A 23,960-nucleotide genomic window follows, 5' to 3' on the forward strand; every position below is an offset into this window, starting at 1 on the left:
TTGCAACAGGCGAGTATTACTAAACGATTGCCTTAACTTCAAATGCGTCAACAAGGGCCACAGTACAAGTAAAAAATAGTAAGTCTCACAGTTTTGAAGTATCTGATGCTGTTCGACCGGTGACACGTGATTCTCCTTTGGCTACCATGCCTATCTCTGCATAACAAGACAAAGTATGATGTAAACAGCCTAACAAGAATAAGTACGATATACACAGTTATTCCTTGTGCAAGCTATCCAATTACATTTTTCCAAGATCTAGAGGAATCATTTTAACCTGCCATTCCCAAGGAATCTCACTTTGCTGTATTGATTTTTGACTAAAACTGATGTTTGAGCCCTGAAGAAGTCTCAGTGTTTGAGACGAAACGCGTCGGCTAAGAAGGGAAATCCACATATGTTCTTGGATTTTTGCCTGTCTTGGATTACCACAATAAAGAATTTGAATCAGAAACTTTGCAACAGTCCGGACCTATTTATTACAAGGTCTTGCACTTTTATATATATTGAGAACAATAGAGACTGCCAAAGAAGATTTCTTAGATGGGTGCTGATTCCATATTGTTTATTGCCTTTCAATTATTTGAACCTTGTTAACCTGCGCTATAGACGCGCTGTGTCTAGTGAGTCTCTTAAGCTCCCCCGGGTCAGCGCGAGGTCACGCTATTTACTTTTATTTTTATTGTTCCGGTACAACCCTCGAGGAGCCTTAGCGTCAGGTCGCGCTACTTATTCAGTATCCTCATTCACCTTTGAACACCAGTGTGTTGTGCAATACTTTATACAGGCGGAAGGGGCGCTGTTTTCTACTTAATTTTTTTTTGGCAACGTTCTCTTGTTGTTTCCATCGATATTCTCCTGGAGGAGTATACAGGGCACTCTACATTGATCTCATCATCAGGATTATTGAAGATTACCCAAAGACTGGTCGTGTGAGTACATACTGAATTTTGCATTGCTGTTTTAATTTCTTTTTTGGAAAAGTCTTTCTGTCGCTCTATGCAGCAGTAGACGGCAAGAGGTTTTGCATCTTGTTATATCGGAATAATAGACAGTACTTTGGGAACTACTTATTTGATAACTTGGCAGACGTATGCCTTGAGAACCAGCAATCTTGGTTTCAAAACTTTTCCTTTGTGTGGATTGATTTAGGAACTTTCCTTAAAGCTGCTCCCAGTTAATAAACATAGTGAGTATGTGAAGGTACACAGTCTGTATTTTCACTAAGTTCAGATATTGGAGTATAGTCATATGTCTTGTCATAACCAGTGTTTCTTATTTTTGTTGTCTATTTGTTTCAGGTTTTTCATCCCCTAGCTGTGTCACTCAAAGCCTTGGACGAGTCTGGAAGTTCCTAGGTGGTCCAACTACGTCTCTTCACTCCCTTTGGGTACTGCTCTACCTTTCTGCGTATGGTGTTAGAGGGTGGCAGAATCTCGGGGGAGAGGAAAGACTCTTGCTTCGCTCCTGGGATATTGGTGTTCCAAGTGGAACCTTGAGGCTCGACAGGTGGAGCCAGCATTGTGGAAGGCAGGCACAGCCCTATTCAGGCCCAGGTTCTACCCCCTCCCACCACTCTAGATGCAGATGGAGCTATTCAGCCCAGGGATGGCCCAATCAGCCTCTGGGAGCCACCCAGCCCCTGTCACTCACAAACCAGACAGTCAATTCACAAACAGGTCAAGGCACACAGAAAGGTCAGACAAGAGAACAGCCACTTTCTAAAAGTGCTGTTCTCAAACATAGGATTTAAAAACCACCTTTCCTAAAATATGTGTTCTTAAATTCTGAGTTCAGGGATACCAGACGTTTATGTCCTACCTTGCTCCTATGGGTAGATATGCTGGTAGCCAGCATTCCCCATGATAGCCTATGGGCAAGGTAGCCTTACAGTAGAAAAAAAATGAAAATGGCTGTCATTCACTACCAGAGCATGTCACCTGCACTAGTACATGCTCTACCTTTCACATACACTGTACCCTGCCCAAGGGGGTACCTTGGGCCTTCCATAGGGATGACCAATGTGTACAGAAAGGGAAGGGTTAGGTCTGGTCAGTGGGGACACTGATCAGGGGGACATGGCAGTTCACAGACTGCACACAGGCACTGCGGTGGCAGACCTGAGACACCATTTTAGGGATACTCAGGCGGGTGGCACAATCAGTGCTGCAGGCCTTCTAGCAGTATTTGTATCACCAGCCCTGGCACACTCAGTGCACTTTACTAGGGACTTCTTGGTGATACAAATATGCCAATCATGGATAACCAATCACAGTAACAAATTACACAGGGAGCACTTGCAGTTTGACACTGATCAGCAGTGGCAAAGTGCCCAAAGCATCTAAACCAGCAAAAACGAAATCCAGCACAGCGTCAAAATTACAGGCGGCAGAGGCAAAAAGACAGGGGAAACCACGCCAAAGATGCCAGGTCTAACACAGTGTATTTCGTTTTTTCACTATTGAAAGGCTATCTGTCCCATAGGAATGAAAGGGAATCTGAATTGATTACGAACATCGTCGCGCTAGCGCTTGGGTGTAAACTGCATTGCTGCAAGGGCTTTTAACTTCGTCACTTTTAAAAATTGCTGTTACTCCTACCACTTTGTGCGCTCACTCTCCGGTCCACCGCATCAATTCATGCTGTTTGTTGTGGAGGGAGGAAAAGCGCCTTTACTTCCTGGTTGTTCCACGGCAGGCGGCCATCTTTGTAGGGTGACGCTCTAGTCTCCCCCCCTTCCCGTGACTACATAAGAGCTCCGCGCCGACGCGCACGATCTGAATTGATTACGAACATCGTCGCGCTAGTGCTTGGGTGTAAACTGCATTGCTGCAAGGGCTTTCAACTTCGTCACTTTTAAAAATTGTTGTTACTCCTACCACTTTGTGCGCTGACTCCCCGGTCCACCGCAGCAATGCATGCTGTTTGTTGTGGAGGGAGGAAAAGAGCCTTTACTTCCTGGTTGTTCCACGGCGGGCGGCCATCTTTGTAGGGTGACGCTCTAGTCTCCCCTCCTCCCCTGACTACATAAGAGCTCAGCGCCGACGCGCACAATCTGAATTGATTACGAACATCGTCGCGCTAGCGCTTGGGTGTAAACTGCATTGCTGCAAGGGCTTTTAACTTCGTCACTTTTAAAAATTGTTGTTACTCCTACCACTTTGTGCGCTGACTCCCCGGTCCACCGCGGCAATTCGTGCTGTTTGTTGTGGAGGGAGGAAAAGCGCCTTTACTTACTGGTTGTTCCACGGCGGGCGGCCATCTTTGTAGGGTGACGCTCTAGTCTCCCCTCCTCCCCTGACTACATAAGAGCTCAGCGCCGACGCGCACGATCTGAATTGATTACGAACATCGTCGCGCTAACGCTTGGGTGTAAACTGCATTGCTGCAAGGGCTTTTAACTTCGTCACTTTTAAAAATTGTTGTTACTCCTCCCACTTTGTGCGCTGACTCCCCGGTCCACCGCAGCAATTCATGCTGTTTGTTGTGGAGGGAGGAAAAGCGCCTTTACTTCCTGGTTGTTCCACGGCGGGCGGCCATCTTTGTAGGGTGACGCTCTAGTCTCCGCTCCTCCCCTGACTACATAAGAGCTCAGCGCCGACGCGCACGATCTGAATGGATTACGAACATCGTCGCGCTAGCGCTTGGGTTGTTTACTGCATTGCTGCAAAGGCTTTTAACTTCGTCACTTTTAAAAATTGTTGTTACTCCTAGCACTTTGTGCGCTGACTCCCCGGTCCACCGCAGCAATTCATGCTGTTTGTTGTGGAGGGAGGAAAAGCGCCTTTACTTCCTGGTTGCTCCACGGCGGGCGGCCATCTTTGTAGGGTGACGCTCTAGTCTCCCCTCCTCCCCTGACTACATAAGAGCTCAGCGCCGATGCACACGATCTGAATTGATTACGAACATCGTCGCGCTAGCGCTTGGGTGTAAACTGCATTGCTGCAAGGGCTTTTAACTTCGTCACTTTTAAAAACTGTTGTTACTCCTACCACTTTGTGCGCTGACTCCCCGATCCACCGCGGCAATTCATGCTGTTTGTTGTGGAGGGAGGAAAAGCGCCTTTACTTACTGGTTGTTCCACGGCGGGCGGCCATCTTTGTAGGGTGACGCTCTAGTCTCCCCTCCTCCCCTGACTACATAAGAGCTCAGCGCCAACGCGCACGATCTGAATTGATTACGAACATCGTCGCGCTAACGCTTGGGTGTAAACTGCATTGCTGCAAGGGCTTTTAACTTTGTCACTTTTAAAAATTGTTGTTACTCCTACCACTTTGTGCGCTGACTCCCCGGTCCACCGCAGCAATTCATGCTGTTTGTTGTGGAGGGAGGAAAAGCGCCTTTACTTCCTGGTTGTTCCACGGCGGGCGGCCATCTTTGTAGGGTGACGCTCTAGTCTCCCCTCCTCCCCTGACTACATAAGAGCTCAGCGCCGACGCGCACGATCTGAATTGATTACGAACATCGTCGCGCTAGCGCTTGGGTGTAAACTGCATTGCTGCAAGGGCTTTTAACTTCGTCACTTTTAAAAATTGTTGTTACTCCTACCACTTTGTGCGCTGACTCCCCGGTCCACCGCAGCCATTCATGCTGTTTGTTGTGGAGGGAGGAAAAGCGCCTTTACTTCCTGGTTGTTCCACGGCGGGCGGCCATCTTTGTAGGGTGACGCTCTAGTCTCCCCTCCTCCCCTGACTACATAAGAGCTCAGCGCCGATGCGCACGATCTGAATTGATTACGAACATCGTCGCGCTAGCGCTTGGGTGTAAACTGCATTGCTGCAAGGGCTTTTAACTTCGTCACTTTTAAAAATTGTTGTTACTCCTACCACTTTGTGCGCTGACTCCCCGATCCACCGCAGCAATTCATGCTGTTTGTTGTGGAGGGAGGAAAAGCGCCTTTACTTCCTGGTTGTTCCACGGCGGGCGGCCATCTTTGTAGGGTGACGCTCTAGTCTCCCCTCCTCCCCTGACTACATAAGAGCTCAGCGCAGACGCGCACGATCTGAATTGATTACGAACATCGTCGCGCTAGCGCTTGGGTGTAAACTGCATTGCTGCAAGGGCTTTTAACTTTGCCACTTTTAAAAATTGTTGTTACTCCTACCACTTTGTGCCCTGACTCCCTGGTTCACCGCAGCAATTCATGCTGTTTGTTGTGGAGGGAGGAAAAGCGTCTTTACTTCCTGGTTGTTCCACGGCGGGCGGCCATCTTTGTAGGGTGACGCTCTAGTCTCCCCTCCTCACCTGACTACATAAGAGCTCAGCGGCGACGCGCACGATCTGAATTAATTACGAACATCGTCGCGCTAAAGCTTGGGTATAAACTGCATTGCTGCAAGGGCTTTTAACTTCGTCACTTTTAAAAATTGTTGTTACTCCTACCACTTTGTGCGCTGACTCCCCGGTCCACCACAGCAATTCATGCTGTTTGTTGTGGAGGGAGGAAAAGCGCTTTTACTTCCTGGTTGTTCCACGGCTGGCGGCCATCTTTGTAGGGTGACGCTCTAGTCTCCCCTCCTCCCCTGACTACATAAGAGCTCAGCGCCGACGCGCACGATCTGAATAGATTACGAACATCGTTGCGCTAGCGCTTGGGTGTAAACTGCATTGCTGCAAGGGCTTTTAACTTTGCCACTTTTAAAAATTGTTGTTACTCCTACCACTTTGTGCCCTGACTCCCCGGTCCACCGCAGCAATTCATGCTGTTTGTTGTGGAGGGAGGAAAAGCGTCTTTACTTCCTGGTTGTTCCACGGCGGGCGGCCATCTTTGTAGGGTGACGCTCTAGTCTCCCCTCCTCCCCTGACTACATAAGAGCTCAGCGCCGACGCGCACGATCTGAATTGATTACGAACATCGTCGCGCTAGTGCTTGGGTGTAAACTGCATTGCTGCAAGGGCTTTTAACTTTGTCACTTTTAAAAATTGTTGTTACTCCTACCACTTTGTGCGCTGACTCCCCGGTCCACCGCAGCAATTCATGCTGTTTGTTGTGGAGGGAGGAAAAGCGCCTTTACTTCCTGGTTGTTCCACGGCGGGCGGCCAATCTTTGTAGGGTGACGCTCTAGTCTCCCCTCCTCCCCTGACTACATAAGAGCTCAGCGCCGACGCGCACGATCTGAATTGATTAGGAACATTGTCGCGCTAGCGCTCGGGTGTAAACTGCATTGCTGCAAGGGCTTTTAACTTTGTCACTTTTAAAAATTGTTGTTACTCCTACCACTTTGTGCGCTGACCCTCCGGTCCGCCGCAGCAATTCATGCTGTTTGTTGTGCAGGGAGGAAAAGCGCCTTTACTTCCTGGTTGTTCCACGGCGGGCGGCCATCTTTGTAGGGTGACGCTCTAGTCTCCCCTCCACCCCTGACTACATAAGAGCTCAGTGCTGACGCGCACGATCTGAATTGATTACGAACATCGTCGCGCTAGCGCTTGGGTGTAAACTGCATTGCTGCAAGGGCTTTTAACATCGTCACTTTAAAAAATTGTTGTTACTCCTACCACTTTGTGCGCTGACTCCCCGGTCCACCGCAGCAATTCATGCTGTTTGTTGTGGAGGGAGGAAAAGCGCCTTTACGTCCTGGTTGTTCCACGGTGGGCGGCCATCTTTGTAGGGTGACGCTCTAGTCTCCCCTCCTCCCTAATCTACTTACTTACCTGCCCACTCGCGCAGTGGTGACGCGCAGCGGGAGCGCCGTAGACGCGCCGAAGAGGCGCCTAAGAGAAGCCAGTCTGCATCAGTCCGCGTCCACACGCTCCCAGCTCCCGGTCCTAGCCGGCACTATGGTAGGAAACCGCCTCTCATACAGCGCTTCCTCCCTGCACGCACTACGACCTACCGCCAACTCACTATGCTTACATTCGGTCCTCCCTATAAATACGAAGGCCCGTTGTAAAACATGTGATTGGGGTATGTCGACCCCAAATACAGGGAAACATTCCTCCATGCACAAGTGGAGGATGTTCCTCCTCAATTGCCGGTCTTTGCCGAAGCACCACACCGAACTGGCCATGCTGATAGAGGAGCTCAATCCTGAAGCCCTCTTTCTAACAGAGACATGGCTCCAGCTAGAAACTGATCCTGCTACAGTATGGGCCACCCCCCCAAGGCTACACTCTTAAGCAACTGGATCGCCAGACAGGCAGAGGCGGAGGGTTGGCCATCATTTACAGAGATAACTATAGATGCCGTGTCACTCCCTCCACTACGCCAGCCTGTGAGAGCCTACACTTCACTCTCGAATTCTCCCCTACCACCACCTTTTCTGGTATTTTAGCTTATCGACCACCTAGTACCCTTAGCGACTTCGCCACTAATATGACGGACATAGCTGCCAACCTAGTGCTCACCTCGGCAAATCTTACCTTGCTGGGTGACTTGAATCTGCATCTTGATGACCCGCTTGATTCAGCAGCCAACAGTCTTCGATCAAACCTCCAGGCCATTGACCTGCTCCAAAAAGGTTTTCACTCGATGCACACCAAGGGACATCTCCTAGTTCACATTTATAGTAACCTAGATAGCCTAACTGTCGAGGTACCCATACCACTGCCCTGGACCGATCACTTTTTAATACCCTTTACATGGTCCACAAGCACCCCCCCCCCCCCACACACTTTACAAAACCACAATAAACACTGGGGAAGAAAATGGGCCTCGCTCCCGCTCCCCAAATGGGAATTGGCTCTCACCGAACACCCACCCCAGAAGGTGACTAATCCCAACACAGCCACTGTCAACTTTGACAACTGGATTTCTAGTACCCTTGACCAAGTCCTCCCGAAGGATTCCCTGCACTCGATAAAAAGATCCAAAGTCGCCCCCTGGTACTCCCCCGTCCTTAGAACTATGAAACAATCCTGCCGCAAACTAGAGAGAGCTTGGAGACAAGAACGTTCACAATCGAAGAAGGCAGAGCATAGAGCCGCAATAAAGCTCTACAAAAATGAAATAAAATCTGTACAAGCCCAGTTTTATGAATCTAAAATTAACCTAGCTGCGAATTCCCCTAAAGAAAATTTTAAAATAGCCAAATCTCTAATCTCCCCCCCCCCCCCGAGCGTCTGTCATCTGACGGCGCGCAAACCCGTTGTAACGACTTAGCCATCTTCTTCTCCCAGAAGATCCAGGCCATTTATTCCTCATTCACCACTGGTAGTGATGACATGGAATCCACCACCACAACAGATTCCGACCTTCCCGTCCCCTGTTCGCTGGACAAATTCCCACTCCTTGATTCCATCACATCAGACAGAATGATCCCCAAAGTCACCTCGGGATCTCCTAATGACCCAGCACCTCAGCAGACTCTTACTAAGGTCATTGATGCCATTCGCCCGGTCATCCTGGATGTCCTTAAAGCCTCCATCACCTCTAACTCTGTCCCAGCTCCATGGAAGTGTGCGATGGTCAAAGCCCTACTGAAAAAGCCTACCTTAGACCAGAACAACTTGGCCAACTTTCGCCCTATTTCCCTGCTTCCCTGGATGAGCAAACTGCTTGAGAGACACGTCAATAACATCCTAGTAGATTATTTAGAATCTAATAATCTGCTATGTGCCTCTCAGACGGGGTTCCGCCCTCAGCACGGAACCAAAACTGCCCTCTTAGCAGTGACGGAAGAAACTAGAGCTGTGCTGGACCGGGGAGGAAAAGCAGCCATCATACTACTCGACCTCAGTGCCGCGTTCAACGCGGTTAACCATGCCACACTATTACATCGGCTGAAAGGCATGGGCGTGTCTGGCGCGGCCCTGGAATGGCTGACCTCCTTCCTGGATGAGCGATTCTTCTAGGTGTTTGAGGGCGAGGTAGTCTCCCCCAAGCAACCACTCAGCTGTGGGGTTCCCCAGGGCTCCTCCCTAAGCCCCACTCTTTTTAATGCCTACATGCGACCTCTAGCGGAGATAGTCCATCCCTTCGGTGTGCGTATTGTCACCTACGCGGACGATAGCCAACTGGTGGTCTCTCTGGACCACACTGAGGGGTCGTCCAACACCTTGGGCCCCTGTCTAGAGGCTGTTGCTAAGTGAATGCAATCCTCCTGTCTCAAACTTAACAGGGAGAAGACGGAGATTATGCTACTGGGCAACCCTCCACCGACCACTCTGGCCTCCATCTGGCCCACATGTCTTGGTGCTCCACCCCCCCCCCCCCCCAAACCTCAGATAAAGAGCCTTGGAATTTGGCTCGATAAAGCGCTAGACTTTTCGGTCCAAGCCACCAAAACAGCCTTCACGTGTGTCGGGCTAATGAAAATGCTCCGCAAAGTCCTCCCTCTGCTTCCATTCCAGGCGAAGAGATTCATGGTTCAGGCCCTGATACTCTCCCGCCTGGATTATGGAAATGCTTTATACCTAGGAGCCCCGGCAGCAGTGACCAACAGGCTCCAAGTCACGCAAAACTGTGCCGCTCGATTACTGTTCAACATCCCCTGCTGGCAGTCAGCCAAGAAAACCCTAAAAGAACTTCACTGGCTCCCAGGGCTGCCAGAGCACAGTTTAAGGCCATGTGCATTGTGCACAAATCCTTCCACCGAACAGGCCCTGCCATCCTGTTCCCCTTAGTTGTGCCCTACGCCCCGTCCAGAGCCCTCCGCTCTAGTTCACTGCATCTAGCAACCACAGCTAAAATCAACAAAGCCTGATGGGGCGGCCGCTCCTTTTCCCACACCGCCGTGAGGCTTTGGAATTCTCTCCCCCTAGCCCTTAGAGAGAATAATAACCGGATGGCATTCAGAAAAGCTCTGAAAACCCATCTGTTTGCAAAAGCGTGTTAATCCACCCTGTAGCTCGCCACAGTAATCAGTCAAAAGCGCTGCGAGGCCTCTGGGTAGTTACGTGCTATACAAATATAATTTTTCATTTCATTTCAGTTGCTTTGTAACATCTTACAAGTATAGCTTTCCATTTGGACAAGATGGAAAATTGAGTTTGGATTCTCTGAACTCAGAATTAAATAACACATCTTTTAGTAAAGATGGTTTTTACATTATGTTTTTGAAAATGCCACTTTTAGAAAGTATATAAACTGACACAGTATCTAGTTGCCATATTTTATGTCTGCTCAAAATAAAGGTACCAATGTTCTGATTTCATTAGCCCTTGTGATTTATTTCACTTTTTTTTTCTTTTCCAGAAAAATGTTTTTACATTATGGCATGTCTTTTTAAAGGGCAACACTTAATTGTGAAACACAAAGTACAAACTTACATTAAACCACATTTGTCATAAAGAGATGGAAGGTGCACTCGTAGAAAGTAGACACGCAAACAGTAAGTCCAAAAAAAGTGCTTCTTTTTATTCAGTCAATCTTAAAACCGGCACATAGCCAAGGCGTTTCGTTCCCAGTAGTGCCAAAAGGGAACTTCATCAGGGCTCTTAGATTATTGGCCAATGGACGTTGAAAGATAGTGAGACAGAACAAACAGCGAGGTCCCAAGGAGCTCAGTGCGCGAGGTCAACTAGTGATGAAAATCTCTTTAAGAAATAGGTCAGTCAAGAAGAGGAATGTAGCATAGTACAACGAGCGATGTCCTATGGAATTAGTCTGGATGGGGGCCTGCTGATAAGTAGGGTGTCCCTCATGTGCGGTCGGCTTCCCGGCAATATTAAGAGGTGACAGGACCAATCGCGTCTTGATGAATACAAAGTTTCCAGAGGCAAAATTTGATAAAAAATCTTTTCAGTTTTTATATATATCAACAAAGAATGCTCAGAATGTCCTAGTGATGTTTATAGTAGAATTTCGTGGTCCTGTCACCTCTTATTATGGCAGGGAAGCCGACCACACATGAGGGACACCCTACTTATCAGCAGGCCCCCATCCAGACTAATTCCATAGGACATCGCTCGTTGTACTATGTTACATTCCTCTTGTTGACTGACCTATTTCTTTTAAGATTGACTGAATAAAAAGAAGCACTTCTTTTTGGACTTACTGTTTGCATGTCTACTTTCTACGAGTGCGACTTCAATCTCTTTATGAAAATTGTGACCTGACTTGTACCTCTGGACGACGGGTGCGGGAAGTGTGTTGTAACAATCTTTGTTATTAATGGTACATGTTGATTGGTTGAGCTGGACCTTGGTCTGTCATTTGTTCCTTCTTTTTGTTAAGTTAAACCACATTTGTATATACATGAATTTCCAAACAACATATATTGACAAACCAACATATTTATATACGTCGCAAAAACATCAAGTATGTGGCCTTTCTTTGACCAGTCCTTCATTTATACATTTACACTAGGCGGATATTTCACTTTCTGTTATGTATGGTATATCCTGCCAATGTGCATTGCCTTCGGGCAGCTGACTTTAAATGTTGTCACAGAGAGAGTTGCAACATTCTAAATCTCTCTCAGACACTATCAATGCGAATGTTCTTTCCCCAAAGGTGTGGGCCAACATGTTTCAAGCCCTTAACAATTTCAGGGCTTCTCCTCAGGACCTGGACTCGGTCATTTCAGTGAAAGGTAAACTATACAAGTGTATGTTAGGGAGTATTGATTCTAGATTAGCCCTATTACTTCGCTCCACTCTTTCATTGATTTTACAGCGTACCTCTAGTCGTGTCAGTGTAGAATCCTCCAATGTAAAGTATAACCTCAATGGGTACTTGTGGGAAAACGAGTTCCTGTGGAGGGAATGTACCAGGTATTATTCCATGTTTACTATGTGAATATTGACAATTGCTGATGCACTGACTTTGAGTAACAAAAACAGTTGGGAAATACCCGTATTTCTATTGCACTCGCCTTTTGATTCAGAGTACGCTGTTATTCTGCCTTTGTCGTTCTACTGTACGCCTGGGAAATTTTGTAGTGTTTTCACTCTAATACAGTTGGTTATGTGCAAATGGTTAACACTGCCTCTAAGATAAGCCTAACTGCTTGTGCCAAGCTACCTAGGGGGTGAGCAGGGGTTATTTTAGAAGTGTATCCCCCTTATCCTGCCTAGGAAGAAGGATCCCTACTTAGATAGGGTAACAACCTGTCAACTAGAAACCCTCATTTCTGACAGGGGCACACACCGCACGTATCTAGCCAACTGAGCTTACCAAAACTTGCATGCAGGGGTTCAATGCTGAGATCTAACAAGTAAGGGACATAAGGATAAATGTCAAAGAGAAAATATGGAGAATGATGTTAGTAAATTCCACACTGCAAAATAGACCTACCATTGTTTAAAGCAGTGGAACAACAGTGAAAACTAGATGTTTCCTAGTGTGTCAAACATAGTATCCTTGTAGGAAAAGGATCACTGGTTTACACAGGGTTGAGACAAATTGTTTTTTGTTTGTAAATTGCACTATCTGAATACATTTTGGTCCAGATTTACATAGACTTGCATCCAGGTTGTGACACTTTTTGCTATAGACATGACGCTAAAGATTTTTTTTTATTTACAAAGCAACACAAATGTTCACCTGCATTGCTTTATAAAAAACGCAGTGCATTGCAGGGAGGTGTTCCCTGGGTGATGGATGAGTGTTCCCATGCACCCCCCATTGGATTTTGATACAAACCGATTTTCACGAAGAGTTGTAGGTGTGGGCCTATGCCAAAATAGAGAGACCGAACCAGAGGCTACAAGCTGCACCTCAAGAGGGCAGCCTACGCGTCTCTCCCACAACCCTATGTGGAACGTTTGGCGATTTAAAAAGCTGAGAACAAATGCATTCTCGCTTGCCGGAATAAATACAACTGGCAGAATAATCAAATCAAGGGGATAGTATTCCACTGATATGAGTAACATAAAAAACAAGGGGGATTATCCTTTTCCTCTTAAATTGATCCTGACGAAAGCCATTGACCCAGCAAGGGCACATGTTGGCTGAAACATGTAGATCATTCTTTTGACCTTTTTAAAAAGAACGTGAAGGACACAATACAGGTCCTATTTTTCACACCCACCTTACTTTTTAACCTTGCCCTTATCATTGTTTTGAATAAATGTAAGTCTTTGATAAAGAAGTAATTTTAATTCACACTTTTACAAAGTAGATCCCAACTATTTCCTCAGGATCACCTCCTGGTGGAGGCCAACAAGACCTGATGATGATGCTATCAACCATGACTACGCCAATAGCCAAATACATACCAAAGGTGGAAAATGGCCATTCAGGGTCCTACACATATTTTTTTATAAAGATCCCTCGAGGCATTAGGGCTTCACTCCTTTTTGATTCTATGTAATATATTCAGAAGCTGAGTGGGACCCCAGGCTGCTTCTACTTCCCTCCTTTAATAGATTGTCAACTCCAGGATATGCCACATGCTGCAATGCTGTCAGTAAGTGTATTTCTATCAAAATATCTATCCAGGACAAATTAAATGTGTGAAAATGTAAATGTATGGTCCATTCCAAATGCATTTTGTCAACAGCTATGGTATACTGATCATTTGTCAAGTGTTCCTAAAGTGAGATAGAAGTGACTACAATTACCATGAGGCCTTGTCACTCCATATATAACCAAGATGCTACACTTGTATTGACCCTTCTCATTTTTCTGCCATGTTACTACTAATATTAACTATTCAGGCAGCTTACCGTAACTCAAGTGTTGCTAAGTGACATTGCATGACTACAATTGCCATGAGGCCTTGTCTCTCCAACTCAAACCAAGATGCTACACTACTTTTGCCCCTTCTATTTTGTATGCCATGTAACCACTGATCTTCACTAGTCAGGCAGCTTACCCTTACTCAAGTGTTGCTAAAGTGACATTGAACTTACTACAACTACCATGAGACCTTGTCACTCCAACTCTAACCAAGATGCTACTCTCCTCTTGCCCATACTCATTTGTTTCCCATGTTACAGCTGATGTTAACTGTTCACACAGGTTACCATTTGTCAAGTGTTACTAAAGTGACATCGAAAAGCTACCACTACGACCATGAGGCCCAGCGACTATAGCTCAAACCAAGATGCTACACTCCTCTTTCCCCTTCTCACTTCTTTACCATATTACAACTGATGTTAAGTGGTCATGCAGGTTACCATTTGTCAAGTGTTGCCAAAGAGACATTGAAAAGCTACCACTACGCCCATAAGGCCCTGTGACTGTAGCTCAAATCCAGATGCTACACTCCTCTTGCCCCTTCTCACTTGTCTCCAATGTTACAATTGATGTTAACTGTACCTGCAGTATACCATTCTTCAAGTTTTGCTAAAGTGACATTGAAGTGGCTACAACTACCAGGAGGAATTGTAATTGTAACTCTAACCAAGATGTGACACTCCTTTTCCCCCTTCTCACTAGTCTACAATTGTACTACTGATCTTGACTAGTCATGCAGGTTACCATGTGTCAAGTCTTGGTAAGTTCAGATAGGAAAGCTAACACTACTACCATGAGTCCCTGTGACTGCAACTCTAACCAAGATGCTACACTTCTTTATGGTATACACCCGTTACAACGCATCTTTTACTCCGCACTACCATTACAACGCGACTTTTACAACGCATACCATTACAACGCATTGCGCTGGGGGGCGTTCTAGGATAGGGAATAAGTATAATTTACTATCCAACACCTTCCCTAGGGTCCACGGGGACTGGAGTTAGAATAGTAAATTATACTTACCACTATCCAGCACCTCAAAGCGCTATGCGTTGTAATGGTATGCGTTGTAATGGTCGCGTTGTAATAGTAGGTAGTTGTAACGGTATGCGTTGTAACATGGTACATCCCTCCTTTATCCCTTGCACACCTATCTCCCAAGTTACTACTGATGATCTTCACTCATCCTGGACTGTGCAATGTACAGAGAATGCTTCACTCAGATAAACATTTCAGTACTTTGCTTGATGGTGTCCTGGGCCCATCAACTTAATATATATATATATATATATATATATATATATATATATAAAACCAAGCTGGGTTGTTGCCTGTATTAGACACAACTAGGCCTAGGCATGGAAACATACACATGTTAGGACCACATTGTGTTTGTAGCAGAGTTTTGGAGATGTCATGTCTATCCCTGAAGCCAAACTGCCGCATGTCTGTACATTTAATGAGCTGATGAAATCTACTACATCCAAAGAATGTCTACAAATGACTAGTAACCAAATTCAACTCTATTGAAACGGATTACAATGTTTTATTTTCTATTTTGTTCCCTACTAGGTCCCTATTTACCTTAGCACAAACAACATGGATGTAGATAACGCACTATCAACATTAATAATGCTCTCTATCTCTCAACAGGTCGATCCACCACTGCACCTGCACAGAGATTGGAAACAGAACAGAGTTCATCTCCCCCCACAGCACAAAGCCCTCAGTAATGACAATGCTCCTGAAGAGGAGGACGTGCATGAAGCTCCTGGCCTATCTGGCCAGCCTGGGCAGACGCCAACAGTGGGGTTCGCTGTGCCCACTACAACACCTTCCACCACAGCTGCATCATTCCAGCCAATCACTGCCACCCCAACCTGTGCTCCTAGCACTGTTGGTACCATCCTGTGCACCTCAGTACTGGATTCTACATCAGCTAACACCACCCCAGCCTCTGAGGAACCAGGACCCAGTGGAAGGGTGCAGTCTGTGCCCAGAGCACAGGGTCATGGGGAGAGGAGTAGTGAGAGGGTAAGTGTGGGCCCGCAGAGTGAGCCCACTGAGGTCACAGTCAACCACACTCCTATCTCCAAAGTTCTGGGAGTCTACCCGGACTCCCACAGTGTCATGGGCCAGGTATTGGCTGAAATCCAGGAAGTGAAGGAGCTGCATAGGGACATATACAGGGAGGTTTTTGACATCCACACTGAGTTGGCCGGCATCCACACTAAGTTGGCTGGCATCCAGAATAAGGTTTCCGGCATCTGCACTGAGGTGGCCTTCCTGGTTGAGGTGCTCTGGGATGTTAACACCACCCTCTGCAAGGCTTTTTCACCTGCATCTATCTATTCCTGTGGTCCATTTGCATTCCACCATCAACATCTGTTACAGCCACTGGAAGGTAGACCCTGTCAAAGGACGACACACCTGCAAATGCCCCTGTCTCAGTAGCTCCAGACCCTCCTCTTGTCAAAAAGAGGGGACGTCCACCCAAAAACCAAGAAGCTCAGGATGGCAAGAATCCCCCCAAAGCCAGGAAGACACCACACCCCTTATATCCTCCTGTGTGTGCTACACATTCACTTTGTTGGACTATTCCTGCCCGCTTATTCACATCAGATGGGAGGAGAATGTTGGATTTTGGAATCATTACCATTTGGACTCTACTACAATTGTTTCATCCACCATGACTGAAGACCTCACTTATTGTTTGCACTGTTAATTTTATGTTGATTTTATGTGCTTTTTCACTTAATTAAAAACACACATAACCAAAGCATTGTCTCCAGTTGTAATTCTCACAGATAACAATGTGAATGTATTACCAAGTGAACTATGCAATGTCAAAAGTAGGGTCTTCAGGAAGCATGGATATGTTGTATGTAAACAATGTTCAACCGTGGATCACTACCATGTCACAACAACACATATCAGTGTCTGGGCAGAGAACATCTTTATTCATTGTTGAAATTAATAGGCTGACGTGATGTCAGAAACTTAGCAAATAAGACATGACTCAGTTCATCTGGGTCAGTGATCACATCATCACTTGCAGACTTCCACAACATGGAAGAAGGGAACACATCTGACAATATCCCACACAATAGGCAACAATAAATTAGATGTACATCATCTGCTGGAGCCATATTGCCTACCTCACGTAAATTAATCCCGCGTCAAATTAGGACCACAGGGTCATTTCAATCCAGTGTTGCTTGCATCTGGTAGAATGTCACACCAAATTTCAGTGAGGTGCTACAAGCACTTTGGCCTACAATAAGGAAACACATTCGAGCTACATCCAGATCATAGACAATGAGGAATTAACCCTGGTGAAGGCAGGATAGCATGAATTGGACACAACACAACATTGCGTTCGATCACATGATGGCACACATATTACATTAGGACAAATGCACCACAATGATGAAGTCCAAAGGAAGCAAGGTAACTTTCATCCTATTGCTGTGCAACCTGTCTTTGTATGGCTTAGTACAGCCAAACTATGTGACAGAAACTCCCAGGACCAATCAATATCCACCTTGTATGTCTGAACAGCATCATATACCTGCTAATGTCGCAACTCTGGCATGTCCAAATGAGGATCACTTGGTGAAGAGACCTAAAACAGACCAACACAGAGAGATAAGCTAAGGAAACATACATATGACACACAACAGATTGTCAACTTCTAGAGAACACAGTGCAAAACAAAATTTATAGCTGAACAAAGCTACACTTACAAAATAAACACCTTTCTCCAGATATTGCCAGAGCCATATATTCCTAGTATGTTGCATTAACATCCTCTTTAACAAGATCACTACAAGGGTTGCAAGACTAGTCAAAGTCATCACATCATACTTACACTGGTCCAGACATGTGAATCTGGCTATCAGGAGCCTAAAAGCTAGCTCCACTGGCCGCCGTGTTCTTCGATGGGCCTCATTGAAGCAGACTTCTCCAGGTGTTGTAGGATTCCTCAGCGGTGCCAACAACCATTGCTGGTTGGGATAAGCGGAGTCTCCTAGATGGAAGACAGACAGAAAGATAATATTTAGTTACAACATTTCAGATCATACTACCTGATATTTCCTTCAAAAAGTTAGAACAGATCACACTTACCTACAAGCCATGCCCTCTCTGGTAGTAGTTGGGACATTAGCTCGCATATGGTGCTGTTCCGCAGTATGTAGGCATCAAGGACAGATCGTGGGAACCGGGCACAGATGTTTAAGATGTACAAATCCAGTAGACAGACAACTTGCATGTTGATAGAATGGTAATGCTTCCTGTTCCGATAGACTTGCTACCTCTCGTTTGGTGGTACTAAGCCAATATGGGTGCCATCAATAGATGTAATAACATGTGGGATGTGTCCAAATCCATAGAACTCCACCTTCACAGCGGCTAAAACCTCATGTTGGGGAACTGCATGTTGCACACATGTTTCAACTTTGATGTAAGCACCTCTGTGAGGATCCGACTGAACATTGGTTGCGACATTCCACCAGAAATAGCAACAGTGAATTGAAATGAGCCTGTGGCCCAAAAATGCAAAAGTGACATGAGTTTAACTAGTGGGGGTATTGATGTAGGATTATTTATGTGAAGTAGGTAGTCAGGCTTCAACTGATGGCATAGATCCAAGATTATTTGTCTATTTAAACAAAATGAAATTTTGTGATGATGTGACATTCTACCATGGTAAATAGGTCTGGAAATGGGTGGTACACAGGTGGCTGGCATCTCCTACCTTTCCCAGGGTCTCTCTGTAAGGAGTAACACAAACATTTATTTTGGTCACAGTGTGCAGATTTACATATATGAAGAATAATGCATATACCAAGTGTCTAAAGACCAATGCTTCTTGAAGCAGTACACATTTTGCATTATCATTGTAAAATCTTCAACATTCACCTGTCATCCCTAAGGTCTGTAACTGAACTATGCACACCATCAAATCAGAACATTGCAAATGTCCACTATAGTGAGGGTAGCAGGACATGTAATATGAAAATCCTGCGAACCGCGGTTGACCCCGGGCGTAATGTTGGAGAAATGCACGCGCGTGCATTCGTAGTTTTCTCAAGCATTACTGGTGCGGCGAGGAAGAGGAGGAGGGCAGCCCGGGGATGCCACGGTAAACAGGTAAGTGGTTTTAACTTTTTTTTTAATTAAGGTTACCTTATTTTTTAATACGGGGTGGAGGCGGGGGCTGGCAAACTCCGTTCCGTCGTGGAGTGTGCAGAGATTTGCCTTCTCCGTGGAACGGGGAGAAGGCCAATCTCCGTACACTCCGCAGGCGGAGTGGAGGTCTCCACCCGGGGTTAATCGTGGTGTACAGTGTGCAGCCCACATTTGGCCTATGTACAGTTTTCCCAACCTCTAACATGGCAGCTGCCCAAACTCGCTAATAGGACATGTTGAACGTTGTCCGCTGGTGGTAATCAATCGGGCAGCGGACGATCGTGTGCACAGTGATCAAAGTCATTGACTAATGTTGGGGATAGTGGAGTCGCGGGCCGAATGCTGTGTGCGCTGACGTTGAATACCGAGTGTACATGTACGCGGCATTTGAAAAATAGCTCACTTGTCTCCTGACACTGCTGCTATCAAGATCGCCTCCATTTCATCTGCTGTTTTTCACCTCTGGGAGCAATCATGAATTGGACTACAGGGGATAGAGCCTGTTCCTTCTCTCCAGAGGAGCTGAAGACCCTAGTAGATGAGGTCCTTTCCTTGTATTCCCTGTATTCCCAACTCTATGGCTCACCACAGAAACAGGTAACTATTTTAAATACAGTTATTTACTCTGCTCAATTTCTTTCTTTCTGTTCCCCTAGGCTACAATGTGACTCTGAGTACAGTGACTACAATGAGTCCTGAAGTAACGGCATGGCATTTGTAAATATGTCATGTATGGGTTCACACCATGAGTCATGTCTGTATACTGTTAGAAGCATTTGAGAATGATGTTAGCCAAGTGTACCGTCCCACTTATCACTCAGCCCCTATCAGACTTTGTTAAACAGTTGTCTGGGAGGAAGCTGTACCTAACACACCCCTTCAGAGTACCAAACAAACATCTGTTCACATACGGATTTGGCAGAAGTTTGAATTTTCTACATTGATTTGGATAGAAAAGTGAGGTTCATGTGGGATAACTAGCCTCAGACTGCAGAGAGCAAGGCCTCACATTGATATGTGGGCAGTCTGGGCAATGGCCCAGCCTGGGCCAGAGTTACTGTGGCAGGAGAACTGATGAACAGAGTAATGTCCCTGCAGACCTTGTAATCCATGGATGTTATCAGAAAGAGTGATCTGTCCCACAAGTAGCCCTGATAGCTGGAACATTGATATTATGAGGCATGGTGACTGAGGTGATACTTCTTTCCATTGTACAACAGTTTCAATGTGTGTCTGTCAACAATTACTGTCCCTTTACTGACACATGTCTTTTGGCACTTTTCAAATAGTGTTGCTTCCACTGTAAGGTTTTTTGCACTTCTGAGACATAAACAGTGTAGATAGTGGGTTACTGTTGAAGATATTTTGAAATGTAAATCATCTGCTTGGCTACAATCTTTCCTATCACACAGTACATACAGTGATATGTTGATTGTCATCTCTATTACAGTGCCCCATGTGGCAAAAGGGGTGTCCTGTGATGGCAGTTCAAACCACAAAAACGTATGTTGACTTACTATGATACTCAAATAAGTAGTCCACATGTCCACACAGCCCTGTGTAGGTAGTTTCAGTGTCACACATACCATCCCTTATCATGTGACCTTAGTCTTATGATGTTGTGCATATTATGGAAGAAGCCTCTATTGACCATATGCATCAACTCAATGGATCTGGCAGGGCATGTGCCTGGACATCATGCACAGGTAGTTTACCCTTCAGAAGGTCAAAATGTTGTTTTGTGTGTCATGGTACCTCACATCACATTCCATGTAGGGTGGGTCTGGCCTACATGATGTTAGTGGGCTGCCTTGGACAGTGGAGGTCATGGCCAGGGCTAAGGTTATCTATCAAATTCTCTACCCCAGTACTCTGTGCGCAAGCGCAGGATGATTAATGCTAGGTTTATAGGGCCGGGCGCTTCCGTGCTTCCCGTTGCCCGTTTTCTGCCAACGCAGGTGAGCACTCTTCCAAACTTATTAAAGATGTGCTGACACGGGCTGACCTATACAATTATAAATTCTATAATGTGAAGCGCTCCGTAATAGCTAGGCGCACGCTCGAGGGTGTAGTATCTCTCTGACTTCGCCCGATGTCTTTTGCGCATGCGCGGCAAGATTAGTGCCAGGCTCACGGGGTCTGGCGCCTGTGTGAGGTCTGCTGCGCACCTCCAGCTCACGCAGGTGATCACACTTGTATTTTAATTCAAACAAGATTTGCTTACTCTGAAGGGCATGGCTATAATTGGCTTCACAGTCAACAAGCCCCGGTACTTAAACGAAGTAGGCGGTTCCCTCGGTGCCTCCCCTTCCGCTCGACACAGAGCAACGGGTACCGACGGATAGGTAAGTCTAGTGAGGATGTGATGGTAAAACTGCCCTATACCAAGTGGTTAACAATTCTCTCAGACTTGGGTCTTTTCTGGCTAGCTGCAGCAATTTGTTCCCTGCAATCTGTTTGCTGCTATATACCATGTGACACACAGTCTTAGTATTATATATGGAGACACATATGGTCGTCTGTGGCATGGATATTATCCTCTCTCCCAGGGCCAGGTACCTACCTCAAGTAATAAGTGTCAGTTTAGGGATGGGGTTGGTTTATGGCAGGTCAGAGGGGAGTCTATCATACGTCTATTGGGGTGTATGTGTAAAACTATTAGGTTGGACACATAAGTATTGAGTGCTAATTGTGTCCTTTTCTCTACACATCAGAGCGGGGCCTCATTCTCCCGAGCGGTTGCCGGGCGAGGTGGGGCTTTCACCCACACAAAGCTGGGTGAGTATCACTAGGAGGAAATGCCTCCATGTGATGAAGCTAGTATGCTTATGTATTATGCGGAACGCAAATTGTTCCTGCAGGTGTGTTTTGTTTTGATGGTGTTTGTGGGGTTAGTTGGTTTCATGTGTGTAATGGGATACATGGTATGTTTTGTATTTTTCTGACAGGAAGAAGATTCCCTTTCTGTCTCCTGTGGACATTGAGGTTCCAAGCTTTGGGGAGATATATGACTTCCTTCAGCGCAATGCACGTATTCTACTATTTCTTTTGTACACTTAACACACCCTGTTGCAGTAGCTTATCACCTATAAGGTCCTGATGAAAGCTGGAGTAATACTCCGCAAAGCTGAAACTAGTTGACCACTCTGCACAGCGCCATAATGTAGTCTCACTCATCCACTACTAGGCGTGTTTTTAATCTTGACACCTACGCCAACCTTTATAGGTACTTCCCTTAGTTTAGGTAGTCAATTTTAGTTAGCACTTCTTCTAGAGCACTGCACTTATCTCACAATTTCTTTTTCCTTGAGCATGACTGTGGCTCAGTGTGCCGCTCTCCACTGTCGCACCGTCACGTAAAGATATGGGCGGTGTATGGAGCGACCACCTATCCCCATATGATGAAATGCCGCCACAGGGGTGGTCTGATGGGAATTGTCTGGCCCAGTGTGACTCAACACACCCTTTTGACACATGCACCTGTGACCCTCGTTCACCATTCAGGGCAGCACACCACCTTAGACCTGGTCTACTCTTTATGTGTATTGATTCTGACTATAGGGGCATGAGTTGGCAGGTCTTTAAATTATTTCCCCTTTGACCCTCCTCACATTTTGTTTTTCAGGGCTGAGGTTAGTCATCATATGAACACTACTAATGCTTTTGTTTTGTGTTTTGTGTAGCATGTGACATGGACAGGTGATATGTTGACTCTTCATGAAGGCTTGTGCTAGATGTCAATGTAATGTGTATCAACTCTACAGTTCTCCTCAAACGTTCAGTGACAATTTGTTTCAACATCTATTGCATCCATACAGGTCAACCCCGATCAGAAGAAGGCCATTTGGAAACCCATCGCCCGGCAGGTGCAGACTCTGGGGGTGTGCAACTGGCTTAGTGCCCAATGCAGGAAGCGGTGGGAATACTTGCAACGCTGGATTTGGAACATCACAGAGATCGAGCCGACGAAGTCCTCCCAACATGGAAGGGGCACGCACCACACCCTGACTTCCCTGATGGCCTACATACTAGCGAATGACTACCGTGATCTTGATGGGTAGTTTAGGACCCAACAGAAGCGACAAAGGAGTGAATTCTGGCCAGAATCAAACATGTTACTCTGCCAACTTTATGTGTTACAGGCAGGCATGTCCAAACCAAGATCATTTGTGGCCCATGTACCACACACACGTTGAGTCCTTGTTAGTGTAAGTGTGGTAGTAGGTGCATGCTGCTATGCTGTGCCTATTGTCTTTCTGACTTGGAAGACAGCAGAGCTCTGACCACATCCAATTCTCTCATTTTGAGCAGACAACTGTCTGGGTGAAGTGAGTAATCATCTCATGTTCTCACTACATTTGAGTGACAATTGTACCACACAGGAAACTGGTCATGTCTGTATGATATATCCTCACTACTGTCTCTCATGTGATGATGGCCCTATTGCATGTGACATGAGAGAGGTCACAGTACGTGCAGTGCCTTTACAAGTGTCCCCTTTGGTAAGTACTGGTTATACAGTGAAATGAGAGTGCAAACATCACTGGTGCTATTAGCATGTTGGTCCTACAAGTTGGCCAATACACATTTGGCAGTTTAAGTCTCATCTGTGTTAGACCTGGCATCCTTGGCGTGGGTTTCCCCAATATTTTGACCTTTGCCTCCTGTGTTTTTGCTGTGTGTTAAACTTTGCCACTTCTGTTCAGTGCAAAATTGCAAGTGCTCTCTCTGTAAATTGTTGCCATGGATTAGTGTTTCCATAATTGGCTTATTTGGTTTACTATTAAGTCCCTAGCACAGTGCACTGTGTGTGCCTGAGGCCTGTAAACCAAATGCTGCTAGTGGGCTTGCAGCACTGATTGTGCCATCCACATGATCATCCTGTAAATGCAATTCAGACCCGCCACTACAGTGTCTGTGCGCAGTTTGGTACTGCCATGTCGACCTGACAAGTGCACTCACTTGCCAGGGCCTAATCTTTCCTTTTCTTACATGTGAGTCACCCCTAAGGTAGGCCCAAGGAACCCCTGTGGGCAGGGTGCAGGGTGCAGGGTATGTGTAAGGTAGTACATGCCTGATATGCGTGGCATGCCCTTATAGTGAAATACCGCCAATTTCATTTTTCACTATTGAAAGGTTGTCTGTCCCATGCATACAATTGGGAGTTTGCTTTTAACATCTTATAAGCATACCTGCCCATGGG

Source organism: Lissotriton vulgaris, chromosome 12 (assembly GCF_964263255.1).
Source record: "Lissotriton vulgaris chromosome 12, aLisVul1.2, whole genome shotgun sequence".
NCBI lineage: Eukaryota > Metazoa > Chordata > Amphibia > Caudata > Salamandridae > Lissotriton > Lissotriton vulgaris.